The sequence below is a fragment of the Rhincodon typus genome, chromosome 12 (genome assembly GCF_021869965.1).
Source record: "Rhincodon typus isolate 14 chromosome 12, sRhiTyp1.1, whole genome shotgun sequence".
Taxonomy (NCBI): Eukaryota; Metazoa; Chordata; class Chondrichthyes; order Orectolobiformes; family Rhincodontidae; genus Rhincodon; species Rhincodon typus.
In genome coordinates, this window is record NC_063343.1 from 64277205 (window position 1) to 64291072 (window position 13868).

Sequence of the window (13868 nt, forward strand, 5' to 3'; positions counted from 1 at the left end):
CTGACCTACACCGTCCCATTCACCCATCACCCCTGTACTCACTGACCCAAACTGCTCTTTTATCCATCACCCCTGTACTCACTGACCTACACTGTCCCATTCATCCATCACCCCTTACTCAGTGACCTACACTGTCCCATTCACCCATCACCCCTGTACTCACTTGACAAGGTAGATGAAGAAAAGTTGCTTGCTCTTGTGAGAGAGGCTGGGACAAGAGGGTATAATCTCAGAGTAAGAGGTTGCACATGTAAGACAGGGATGAGGAGGTATCTATTCTCTCAGAGGTTAGTGAATCTGTGGAATGTTGTTCTATAGAGGGTTGGAGAGGAGGGGTCATTAAGTATATTCAAGACTGAGACAGATTTTTTAATCAGCAAGGGAATTAAGGATTATGGGGAAAGGCAGGAAAGTGGAGTTGAGGATTATCGGATCAGCCATGATCTCATTGAATGGTGGAGAAGATTTGATGGGCCAAATGGCCTACTTCTGCTCCTACAGCTTATGGTCTTATTAACTGAGTGGCATGTTCGGGCATTGCAGAATACAGTTAGATTCCTCTGCATTAGGTGGGTCTGAAGTCATGTGTAACCGAATGTTGCCAGTTGTGATTAAGAGAATTCCTGGAGATTTCATCACAAAACTTGTTCCCCGCTCTCCAGCTATTAGTGCAACAAGGGGTCCATCTTTGTGACTCCCTGCCATCCTGCATTGGAAAGTGGAAAGACTCAACAGTCAACTGGGTGATGTCGGACTGTCAGCCAAACAGCCTTTTTTCAAACTTATTTTGAACATTTTTGTACCAGGTAAAATGTTTAAAGAAATTTATCAAAAAAATCTCTTTTTTGAAGGTGCCTGTGATTTTTCTTCAGGATTTTATGTAGCAGTGTCTTGGAGACTTTTCAAGCCTTGCAGATTAGACTGAGTAAGGGTGACAGATTTCCTTTCCCAAAGATTGAACCAGATGGGTTTTTAGCAGTGTTCAATGATAGTTTTGTGGCCACGATCACTAGTCTTCAATTTATTAATTGATTTCAAATCCCACCAGCTACCACAATGGGATTTATACCTACATCCTAGCCTGGGCCTCTAGGGTACCAGTTCAGTGACATATCCACAGTTTCAGAACCTCGTTGTTCAGCAGGGCATCACCAAGCAGTGAACCGATGCTGGAGCGATGTGAGGACACTGACTGTGGACAGGAGAGAAGAGAATGCTTTTTCTGCCTCTTATGTCACCAGATATGCGAGTTACTAAGTTTACATCTACCTGTTTCAATATAGCTTCACCATTATGATTCTTTCTTCCCATATTATTCCTACCACAGTTCAACACAACATGCCCTTCCACACTGAACTGCACTGACCATGCTTCTGCCCGTTTTGGCATCCTGAAAGGTAGTTTCGAATTTTTGTAGTGCCTTCCATGACTGCTACACTTTGCAGCGAACCAAGCTCGTTTTAAGTGGAGTCAGTGTTGTCTTATGGGAAGCACGACTGTACTTGCCCATTTGTACACGGAAGGCTCCTATAAACAATGAGATAACCTGTTCAGCGTGATGTTGTGCGAATCACAAATATTGGTGATGACACAGAGACGCGATCCTTGCTCTTTTCCGAACTAGTTAAATAGGCCGCGTACAGACTAGGCCTCAGTATGAAGATTGATTGCTGCCCCTGACAGCGCTGCCCTCCTTCAGTCCCGGACTGGGTAAGGGCAGCCTGAACTTTGTACTCATGTTTCTGGAGTGAAACTTGAAACCACGGCCACTTGATTCAGACACGAGAAATTGAGCCACGAGATTAGATTTACTTATTTATTTATTTCACCGTATTTGTAATAGACGTGACAAAGTGTTGTTCAGTGTCACCATCGTCCAGCGCCATCTTGAAACACGAAAAACAAAGCAAGACACAGAATATAAAGCCAAAATATGAGGCAAAACAGAAACAGAAGTTGCTGGAAAAGCTCAGTGGGCCTGGCAGCATCTGTGAAGAAAAAGGAAATCAGAGTAAATGTTTCAGGTCCGGTGACCCTTCTGCCGAACTCAAAGCAAACTCAGAAGCAAAACAAAAACAGAAGTTGCCGGAAAAGCTCAGCAGGTCTGGCAGCATCAGTGAAGGAAAAAACCGAGTTAACATTTCGGGTCCGGTGACCCTTCCTCAGAACTGAAGCAAAGCAGTTCATCTTCACATTTCCTTCTTGTTGCAGCTCACAACAAATCATTGTCTCCACCGCCTCCATTGGCACTCCAACTTACCACGGATCTGGGTTTAACCGCCATCTCGCTGCCACGCGCCCTCCATTGGGCTCACCAACATCGCTGCTGTTTCCGTGGCTGACTCGCTGCCACCACCGTGAGTCCAGAGCTGGGAATCGCAGCCGAACCGTCCTTCTCTGCCAAGCGCCGCTGACACCACCTTGGAACCAAAGGGCGTCTTTGGAAGATTTGGAGTTACTGATCCCAGCCGCCACTAGACTACGTGATGTGTAACTCAGATATCATGAGAGGTTGTGTGTCTACTCCCTGGGATGTACAGATTGAATGAATTAAATTCAGCGTCATTATCGTTGACCTCAGTTTCTGTTGGCTCAGATGGGGAATAGTCAATCAAATCTTGACCATAGTTTAGTGACTGCTATTTCAAGATTCACACGTGGTTATCAGGCGAGGACAGTTTCAGGTTCAGGGGGAAAAAAAAGCTGCTATTCCTGCCTGCTCTGGACTTCTACGTGAATCCAGTCGTAACCCAATGTGGTTGACTCATCGCTCTCTGAAGGACGAGCAAGTTGCTCAGTTCTCAGGGCAATTAAAGGTAGAGGTCCCAACCACAATCTTAGATTGAAGAGCAAAAGTGATGCTCCCGCAGGTTGAAAAGGCGACAGCCTGAGTGGTGCATTGCGGGCTTGCTGATCCCCGGGATCAACAAGATGCGGGAAGAGATTGCGCCTTGTTATGTCTGTCCAAAAGTTTCTAAAATGACTTCACAGAGCCGAGTTGCTTTGATGTGTAATGACTGCCAAAGCCAGCAGGAGAGAGAAGAGTGCAAGAACTATAGAGGGAAAAAAAAGCTAATCGATTTAGCAAATGCTGTTAATTCAAGGCCGCCCCCAGCAGTCCAAGCTCTTTATTTTAGAGGACACGATTAACATGAGACACTTCTCGTGGTTCTGCTTGGCAGCACTCCCTGATACTAAGCCATAGCCAAACTCATTTACATACACTTCAAACCAGTAAAACAGCAAGCCCAGTTTCTAAGAGGGAGTGCCACACTCTTTAGAGGCTGTGGTCTTTCACATGAGATGTTAAATTGAGGTCCTCGTGGCTGTTATTTTGCGGAACGGTGGAGGAGTTATCTCCACTATCCTGGGACCGATGCTAACAACAGATTCCCCGGTCATCCACCACATTGCTGCGTGTGGGATCTTGCTGTGTATGAATTGGCTGCTACGTTTGCTAAAGTGCAACTTTGACTCCGCCTTGGTGCCTGTAAACCATGGTGGAATGTGCTGGAGTTGCAAAAGACGGTGCAGAAATGCAAAATCTTTCCTCGCATTTGGAGGAATAATTTGTGACACCTCCTTGTCTCAAACTTTGTAAGGGGTTTCTTTTCTCTGTAGCCATGATGATAGCGTTAACAATGGCCGCCATTCTCCTGCTTAAAAATACTTTTAAACTCAGCCTGCTCAGATATATAATGACACACCTCTGGGACAGATGGGACTTGAACCTGAGTGTCCTTGCTCAGGGGTAGGGACATTACCACTGCATCATACAAGCCCCACAGTTTTCTACCCTTTTATAAAAATAATGACCTATTTTTTCTAATCAATCTGTTCAGAGATGTTATTACTGTAGCTGGGTGGGATTTGAACCCAGACCTCCAGGTCCAGGGGTAGGGATATTACCACTGCACCACCAGTAGTGCCCCCCAATGCTAATAATGCAGAAGGAAATTGCAAATGAATGCGTTAACTATTCAGGTAATATTAGCAATTCCTTGATTCCCAGACCACTATATCTTCATTGTATTCATTGAAATAATGAGTGACTGGGGAGAGAAATTGGCACCAGTTGTGCAGGAAAATACAATGTTTATTTCATACCAAATTTGATATTGCCTGAGCGCTGCTCAGCTTGGATCAATTGATTAATTATCCTTATCAATGTGCTGCCCATTTCTGGTCAATCCCTGTCTCAAATCCAGTGGGCAAAGTGATTCATTGGCCCAACAGAAAGGAAATAAAAGATCAATGTCAAAACAGGAATTTATTTCATTAATAATAAATCAGGGTTCATCGACTGAATTTATTTTATTGGTTATAAATGTGGCTTAAGCAGGAACTTGCTGTTTGCTTCCCGCATCCTTTGTTGAAATTGAGAATCGCCACCTCTATCTCCTGGTTTAACTCACTCTTCACCATGGCTTAAAACTTGTGGGACTTACCACACTCAGTCTCACTTCCAAACTCTGGGATCCCACCCCTCTCTTAGTCTCCCACCTTTAACTGTGGGACTCATACAATTTACATAGATGATTTGGAGTTGGGGACTAAGTGTGGTGTGTCAAAATTTGCAGATGACACTAAGGTGAGTGGTGGAGCAAAGTGTGCAGAAGACACTGAAAGTCTGCAGAGGGATATAGATAGTCTAAGTGAGTGGGCAAAGGCCTGGCAGATGGAGTACAATGTTGATAAGTGTGAGGTCATCCATTTTGGTAGGAATAACAGCAAAATGGACTATGTTTTAAATGGTGAAAAATTGCAGCATGCTGCTGTGCAAAGGGACTTGGGTGTCCTTGTGCATGAATTGCTAAAAGTAGGATTGCAGGTGCAGCAGGTAATTAAAAAGACAAATGGAATTTTGTCTGCCATTGCTCGAGGGATGGAGTTTAAAAACAGGGAGGCTATGCTGCAGCTGTATAGGGTCCTGGTGAGGCCACACCTGGAGTACTGTGTGCAGTTTTGGTCTCCTTACTTGAGAAGAGATACACTAGCACTGGAGGGGGTGCAAAGGAAATTCACTTGGTTGATTCTAGAGTTGAGAGGGTTGCATTATGAGGAGAGACTCAGTAGACTGGAATTATACTCATTGGAATTCAGAAGAATGAGCGGAGATCTTGTAGAAACATACAAGATTATGAAGGGAATAGATAAGGTGGAGGCAGGGAGATTGTTTCTGCTAGCAGGTGAAACTAGGACTAGAGGGCATCGCCTCAAAATAAAGGGAAGCAGATGTAGGACTGAGGTCAGGAGGAACTTCTTCACCCAAAGGGTTGTGAATCTGTAGAATTCCCTGCCCAGTGAAGTGGTTGAAGTTACCTCACTGAATGTTTTTAAGGCAAGGCTAGATAAATTTTTGAACAGTAATTAAGGGTTATGGTGAGTGGGCGGGTAAGTGGAGCTGAGTCTCAAAGATCAGCCATGATCTTATTAAATGGCGGGGCAGGCTCGAGGGGCCAGATGGCCTACTCCTGCTCTTCTTATGTTCTTATGTTCTTTATGTTCATCTCTCTCGGTCTTGACTCCAAACTGTGGAGCGACTCAATCTCCTCTTGGTGTCTGATCCCCGTTGTCACGATCTTGGAATATGGTAACATGGTACATAAGGAAGAACTAAGTTCTTCCCCCATTAACAGCAATGACTGAAGATGGTGGCACGTCACCACCTTTCCAAGGGCAATCAGGGATGACCTTTTTAGTGATGTCTATATCCCATGAATGAAGGAAAAAAAGCTCAAAACAATTTGCAGATATATAAATGATTGATCACATGTCTGAGAAGCATTAGACACCATGAACTGTATTGAATGTTCCTTTATCAAAACTTTTTCATGGGATGTACTATTTGTTGCCTGTCACTCATTACCCTTGAATTGAGTATGGCTGATCCTTGACTATTTCAGAGGGCTGTTTAAGAATAAACTGCATGACAATGAGTCTGGAGTCACATGTGGACCTGACCAGATAATGACAGTAGATTTCTATCCCTAAAAGACATGAGTGAAGTAGGTAAATTTAATCTATAAAAATTATTTATCTAAAATTGAAGTTAGCTTCATGGTCATTATGAATGAAACTACAGACTTTTAATGAATTGAACTTAAATTTGACCAGCTGCCATAATGACACTTGGACCAGAACATTACTCTAGATGTGTGCATTACTAGTTATAGAACTCATATTCATAGAATCCCTACAGTGTGGAAACAGGCCCTTCGGCCCAACAAGTCCATACCAACCCTCTGAGCAGCACCCCACCCCATTCCTCTCCCCCTCCCTTAACCCTGGATTTTCAATGGCTAACACACCTAGTCTACACATCCCTGAACACTATTGGCAATTTAGTATGGCCAATCCACCTAGCCTGCACATCTTTGGACTGTGGGAGGAAACCGGAGCACCCGGAGGAAACTCATGCAGACACGGGGAGAATGTGTAAACTCCACACAGACAGTCACCCGAGGGTGGAATCAAACCCAGGTCCCTGGCGCTGTGAGGCAGCAGTGCTAACCACTGAGCCACCGTGCCATTAGGTGACAGTACCACAGTGCCACCTGTACATATGGCAGTACAGAAAAAGGCTATTTGACTCCAATAGTCTGTGCCAATTTTTGGCTCTCACACAAGCCTCCTACTCAGCTAAACATGGTTGCTGTTTTTCACACAACAAGATAAGGTTTTCAAAATTAAACTTGTCAATGACTTTGTAAACGGGTTAATTGCTTAATAGCAATCAAATTAAAGGACCAAAAAGCAGCATCTTTTCCTCCATACAACTATTTAAGAATTCCTTGACTTTTTTTTGAAGGTACATAAATTGCAAACTAACAGAGACATTAGTTGGTTCAAAGCTGCCACATATTGAGGCTATTTGAAGCCCCTAATGTGGAGCCTGCTCCAGAGTAGTCCTGTCACTGAAACAAAGACAAGTGATAAGGTATGGAAGGATAAAAGTGGGAATGGTACATTCACTTGCATATAGTCGAGAGCGCATTGAAAGGCCATTTGGCTTCTATGCTCCATGCTAGTTTTTATGTTCCACAAGGGTCTCCTCCTGTTTCAGCTTCACCTCACCCCATTAACAGAATCTTCTATCCCTTTCTCTATCACAAACTTATTTAGCTTTTCCTTGAATACAGCAATCACTTAAACTGCACATTAGGCACCCTTTCTCCCCTAGCACTGCACTGTGCATCCCCCCCCCAACAACTGCATAAATGCTGCCTGCTCCACACTTCTCTGATGAAGAGTCAGCTCGACTCGAAACGTTAGCTTGCTCTCTCTACATGGATGCTGCCTGACCCGCTGTGATCTCCAGCATTTTTTGTTTTTAATGCTATTCGCCTCAACCACGCCTACAGCTAGCGAGTTCCATACTCCATGACTGAGCAATTTTCTCCTGAATTTCCAATTGCATTTCCTTATGTTTTATGCTCACTAGTTTTGGTTTGCCCATAAATGGAAATATTTCCTCTGCATCTACCCCATGAAGCACTTTGTCATTTTTAAGACCTCATGCAGCTCACCTTTCTAAAGCAATAAGCTTCAGTCTGTTCAGTCTCGCTGATGGTTATAGCCACACAGTTTTGTCATCGTCATTGTAGATATTCCTTCTCCTGTATCTTTGTAACCCTCTTTTAATTTGTAGGTCAAAATTGAGTGCACTGCTCCACAAGTTGATTGGAATTGAACTAGCTTTATTGTCGCACGTACGCACATGAGTACAGTGAAAAGTTTACAAGTCACCACTTATGGTGCCATCTTGGGCACAAGGTACCTAGGCACAGATTCTTAAGTACAAGTTCTTACAGAGGAAACAAAATTAGCAAAATAAAGAAATAAAAAGTCCAGCATTACAGAAATGCAAAAGTATAAAATCCTGGTAATAAATTGGAAAAACAAAGAAATTAAAAAGTTCAGGATAACAGTGCTTCCGCCATAATATAGCAAAGGAAAAAAAATTTTGAAAAGTAGAGGACTTAAGACAAAATCCACAGAGTCCATTTCATGGCTCTGGGCTCGAAGACATTATCCCCTCATTGGAATCCCAGGCTGAACCCATTCCGATGTTGAAGAAAGCGCCACACTGAGTCACAGACAGACACCAGCGAAAACAGCCACCGAAGCTGCTGAAAGGACTCCCAGTTGTCTAACCAAGGTCCTATGTAAATCAAACTTTAAATTAAATTTAACTTAATTCCTGAGGTGAGGTGTGTTCTGTTTCATGTCTTGGACATATGTTTGCGGGATTTTTTTTTATTTACAATGCTTTTAAAACGTTCACTTTCCTGATGACGCTTCTTGCTTTAGGTTTAATTTCAGTTTCCCTGACCAGGCTTGTCCAAGAGCACAGAGGACAGTCAGCAGATACACTATCAAACCACAAACACGTGAAGCATTGAATATTGCAAAGTGAGATTGACTGCTTCCGACATTGAGGCAGCATATTAATGAGTATCGCATCATGGGACCCTGACAGAATTGAAACTAATGAGATTCAGGGCTAGACTCTGCACTTGTTGAAGTTGAATAATATTCTTGTGTAATCAAAATGTAACACAAGCAAGGCACACAGATTTTATTTATTTGAAGATCTTTGGTGGATTTATTTACAGCTAAACTAATATATGTAATTCCTCCAGACACAACCTGTGCCTATATTCTTCCGTTGCAGAGACCCTGTGGTCATTTGATAACATCTAGGACTTGGTTTATTTGAATTTTGAGCTCTTAAAGGAACATTACTGCAAAGCTAGTAATACTAAAGCATCATACATAGTGCAAAGGAAAATAGTTATGGTTATTGGAAGTCAATCATCTCAATCTCAGGTGTAGGAGTTCACCTGGGAACAATCTACAACGCATTTGTCAAAGGCTTTCCCTTCACCATGAGGTCAAGGGTTTGTGCTGGGCCCTCAGCTATTTATTATTTACATTACCGATGTGGATGAAGAGACAGAGAGTACGGAGTCTGGAAAGGGATATGTTCAGTGAGTGGGCAAAAGTATGGCATATGGACTATAATGGGGGAAAATGTGAACATTATCCACTTTAGCCAGAAGAATATAACAGTCCACTTTAGCCCGAAGAATATAACAAAGCCATGTACTATTTACATGGAAAGAGAGTACAGAGGGATCACAAAAGTTAGTTAGTGTGCAGGTACAGCAAGTGATTAGAAAGGCAAATGGAAAATCAGAGTTTATTGAAATTGGTTCAGCTCATTGGTAGTATCATATTTTTGTTCATTCACTGGCTGTAGACATCATTGGCTAGGCCAACATTTATTGCCCATCTCTGATTGCCCAGAGGGCAGTTGAGAGTCAACCACATTGCTGTGGGTCTGGAGTCACATGTCATCCAGACCAGGTAGGGATGGCAGTTTCCTAAAGGACATTAGTGAACCACATGGACATTTCTCCCTGACAACTGACAATGGCTTCATGGTCATCATGACACTTCATGACACTCTTAATTCCAGTATCTGCCATGGTAGAGTTCAAACCCAGGTCCCCAGGGCATTATCTGGGTCTCTGGATTAATAGTCTAGCAATAACACTTAACAGTTACCCTTAGCAATAACACCATTATGCCATTGCTTCCCATTCTGGATCATCATATACAGTTTTGGTCTCCTTACTTAAGAAAGATATAATTGCTTTAGAAACAGTTCAGAGATGGTTCATGTATCTGATTCCTGGGATAATAGGTCAATGTTCTTAATGCGGAAAGGTTAGACAGGTTGGACCTGTATCCGTTGGTGTTTAGAAGAATAAAGATGACATTGTCAAACCATAATTCCTGAGGCAATTTGACAAGATGAATGCTAAAAGGATGTTTCCCTTTGTAGGAGACTAGGATGAGGAAGCACTGTTTAAAAATAAAGGGGATCTCACTTAAGACAAAGTTGCAGATTTTGTTTTCTCTCAGAGGTCAATAATCTGTGGAATTCTCTTCCTCAGAGAGCAGTGGAGGCAGAATCATTGAATAGTTTTAATACTGAGTTCGAGAGATTCTTGACTGACAAAGGAACCAAAGAGTAGACAGAGAAGTAAATGCCACAATCAGATCAGCCACGATCTTATCAAATAGTGAAACAGGCTCAATGGGTCGAATGGCCTGTTCCTGACCCTAATTGATACATTCATAGTTTGTAGTGCAATGTATCTAAAGTCACTGATGATACGTAGCTATAAGTGGAAATATCTGCTGAGAAGGACAAAAAGCACACTGCCAAAAGATACAGGCAGGTTAATGGAATATGAACAAGGTGGCAGATGGAGTTTAATGTGGAGAGGTGTAAAGTAATTCACTTTGGTGGTAAGAACAGAAAAGCAGAATATTTGTTAAAAGGGTGTGAACCTTCGAAATGTTGATGTTCAGAGAGACTTGTGTGTTCTTGGAAAAGCAACACAGAAAGTTAACATGCAGGTGCAGAAAGCGATTTGGAAGGCACATGGCACATTGACCTTTGTTAGAAGGAAACTGGGTGAATCAGGAAGTCTTGGGCCATTACTGAGAACACACCTGGAACACTGCCGCAGTTTTGGTCTCCATATCTAAGGAATGATACACTTGCAATGGAGGTGGTACAGCGAAGGTTCATTGACTTGGTTGTGGGGAGGAAGGAGTTGCACTACGATGACAAGCTGAGTTAGTTGGGTCTCAATTCTCTGGGGTTTGGAAGAATAGTAAATGTTCTCATTAAAACATAAAAGGATCATAAGGGGCTTCTGAATGGTGGACATTGAGTGGTTGATTGTCTAGTTTGAGGAATCTGGAGCATGGTGGCACAGTTTCAGGATAAGAGGCTGAGCATTGAGGTATGAGATGAGGAAACATTTCTCCATTGAAAGTGTTGCAAATTTTTGGGATTCTCTACCTCAGAGGTTGTGAGTGCTCCATTGTGGATATATATAAGGCAGGGACAGAGGTTTCTCAGGGAAGTGAGGGATGGACAGGAAGGGGACTTCAGTGAGAAGATCAACTACAATCAAATTCAGTGGTGAAGCAGACTTGATGGGCCGAATGGTGTGCTCCTGCTTCTGTTCATTATGATTGTTGAGAAGTGCAAATATTCACTGATGATTGCAGTGTTCACTACCATTCATGAGTTTGCAGATTTTGAAGCAGTCCATGTCCTTAAGCAACAAATCCTGGACTATACCGAGGCTTCAGTTGACAAGTGGCATGTAGCAGTTGTGACACACAAGTGCCAGATAATGACCATCTCCAAAAATTACAGAATCTAACCATTTTCCCTTGACATTCAATGGAATGGCCATTGCTAAACCCCGACTACCCAATGGGGGTTACTATTGGCCAGAGGCTATATTGTACCTGCAATATAAATACTGTAGCTAAATCAGCAAATCAGAGAATGGAAAGTTTGCAGTGAATAGCTTGGCTCCTGACTCCCCAAAGTCTGTCTATCATCTACAAGGTATACCAGGAGTGTGACGAATACTTCCCGCTTGCCTGAATGAGTGCAGCTCTAAGAACATTCTAAAAGATCCACACCATCCAGGACAAAGCAGCCCAGACACCATATTAAATGGTCCCAGGAATGGAAAACTTAACATATGAGGAACATTTAAGGACTCTGGGATTATACTCATTGGAGTTTAGAAGGATGAGGGGGGATCTAATTGAAACTTTCAGAATATTGAATGGCCTGGACAGAGTGGGTGTTGGGAAGATGCTTCCATTGGTAGGAGAGACTAGGACCTGAGAGCACAGTCTTAGAGTAAAGGGAAGACCTTTTAGAACGGAGATAAGGAGAAACTTCTTCAGCCAGAGAGTGGTGAATCTATGGAACTCACTGCCACAGAAGGCTGTGGAGGCCAGGTCATTGAGTACATTTAAGACTGAGCTAGATAGGTTCTTGATTATCAAGGGGATCAAGGGTTACAGGGAGAAAACGGGAGAATGGGGCTGAGGAACTTATCAACCATGATTAATGGCAGAGCAGACTCAATGGGCTGAAGGGCCTAATTTCTTCTCCTATGTCTTATGGTCTTATGATCTTAAATGCTTACTTCCCCTCCACTCCCTGCACCCCATACTGTGGCAGCAACGTGTAACATTGACAAGGTGCCCTGCAGCAACTTGCCAAGACTCCCTCAGCAACACCTTCCAAAACTGTGAACTCTACCAACTTAGGAGAGAAAGGACAGTGTTGTATGCGCTATGAAACCAACCATTACAACAGCAAAGTGGGGTTACAGCGCTACCACCAGTCCCCCTCTCCCTACTGGGTTGAAGAGGAGGTGTGTTGCGTAGTAGCAGGAGAGGTTGAAACACCAGTTGAGTCTTAACAACAAGAGCATATGTGTTAGCATGATGTAATCTATTGCATGCTAGCAATAGGTGCAAGCCATACTGGCTAGTTAGACACAATTATCAAGGTTATCAAGAGCCACAGAATGAAATGTCTGACCCCACTGGGATCTTATGTTAGACTCCTGATTCTTCAACCAAGACTGTATGACGTCATCAGATTGAGTGCAACTTAACAATAGTCTCCAACATTAACTCTTTCAGAACCATAAGTGGCATATCAGGCAGTAGATACATGGGAACATCACCATCTGCAAATCTATTGCTAAGTCACATAACATCTTGATTTGGAACAATATCCTTTTCCTTCACTGTCACTGGGTTAGAAGTCCTGGAATTCTCTCCCTCACAGCATTGAGGGTGTATCTACAGCCCATGAGATGCAATTGTTTAAGAAGGCAGCTCATGACTGTCTTCTCAAAGGTAACGGAGAATGAATATTTTTTGTCTTTTTTTGGCTTAAATGCTCTCCCTGGCTTGCTGTTGCAGGCTTTCCCTGTTCCTACTTCCCAGCCAGTATATGGGATTTGCCCTGTATTCATTGTGGTTATGGTGCCAGCATCAACAGGTCCACGCCTACAAACAGATTATTCACAGTTTATTCAGTTAAATGTTGTCCGTTCTTGGGATGTGGAAAAATCAGCTAAGGTTAGTACTTATTGGCCATGCCTCAATGTCATTGAGAAGTTGTTGTCAGATCTTCTTCAAGAGCCATCATCAGTATGTGTGTGGTGAAGGTGACCATACAGTGCTGTTAGGCTAAGTGTTCCAGTTGTTTTGACTCTGTGACAATAAGTCGGAATGGTTATGTGACTTGGGGGAGAGAATCTTGCATCTCCTTCTAGATGGTGGAGATCACAGGTTTGGGAGGTGCTGTTGACGAGGGGTTTGTGATACCACACGATGGCTAATCCACAACACTCGAGTGTACGTTGGTCTGGATTGTCCCACAGATGGAGGAGAAATGTTTATATTTTTCTTCACAGTCTGTTATTCATATATTGACCCCTTAATAGTTGGATTGTCCTAATCACCTGGATATGGCAGGATTTCCTTCAATGAGATTTCATGGCCCATTGGTCTTCTCAGCAACACACTGCACAATCTGTCAACCAATGTGGCTTATGTGCATTGCACGTGGAGCCTATTTCAAAGAGGAACGCTTTACAATATTCTAATATATAGAAAGAAATAAACTTGCATTCATAAAGTGGGCCTCTGCAATCTCAAGATGTCCCAAGAGATTTTACAGCCCCTGCAGTACAGAGAGAGTGCCACACTGTTGGAGGTACCAACCTTTAGGTATAGCATTAAAACCATCACCCTGTTTGTGTTCTCTGGTAAAATATCCCACACCACTACTCTAAAGTTCTCCTCAACATCCTGGTAATTATTTATCCCTCAAACAAGGGGATATTTATCTCTTAAACAGTTATACACTTAATTGTAGGGTCCTTGGGAGTGTTGCTGAACAAAGAGACCTTGGAGCGCAGGTTCATAGTTCCTTGAAACTGGAGTCACAGGTA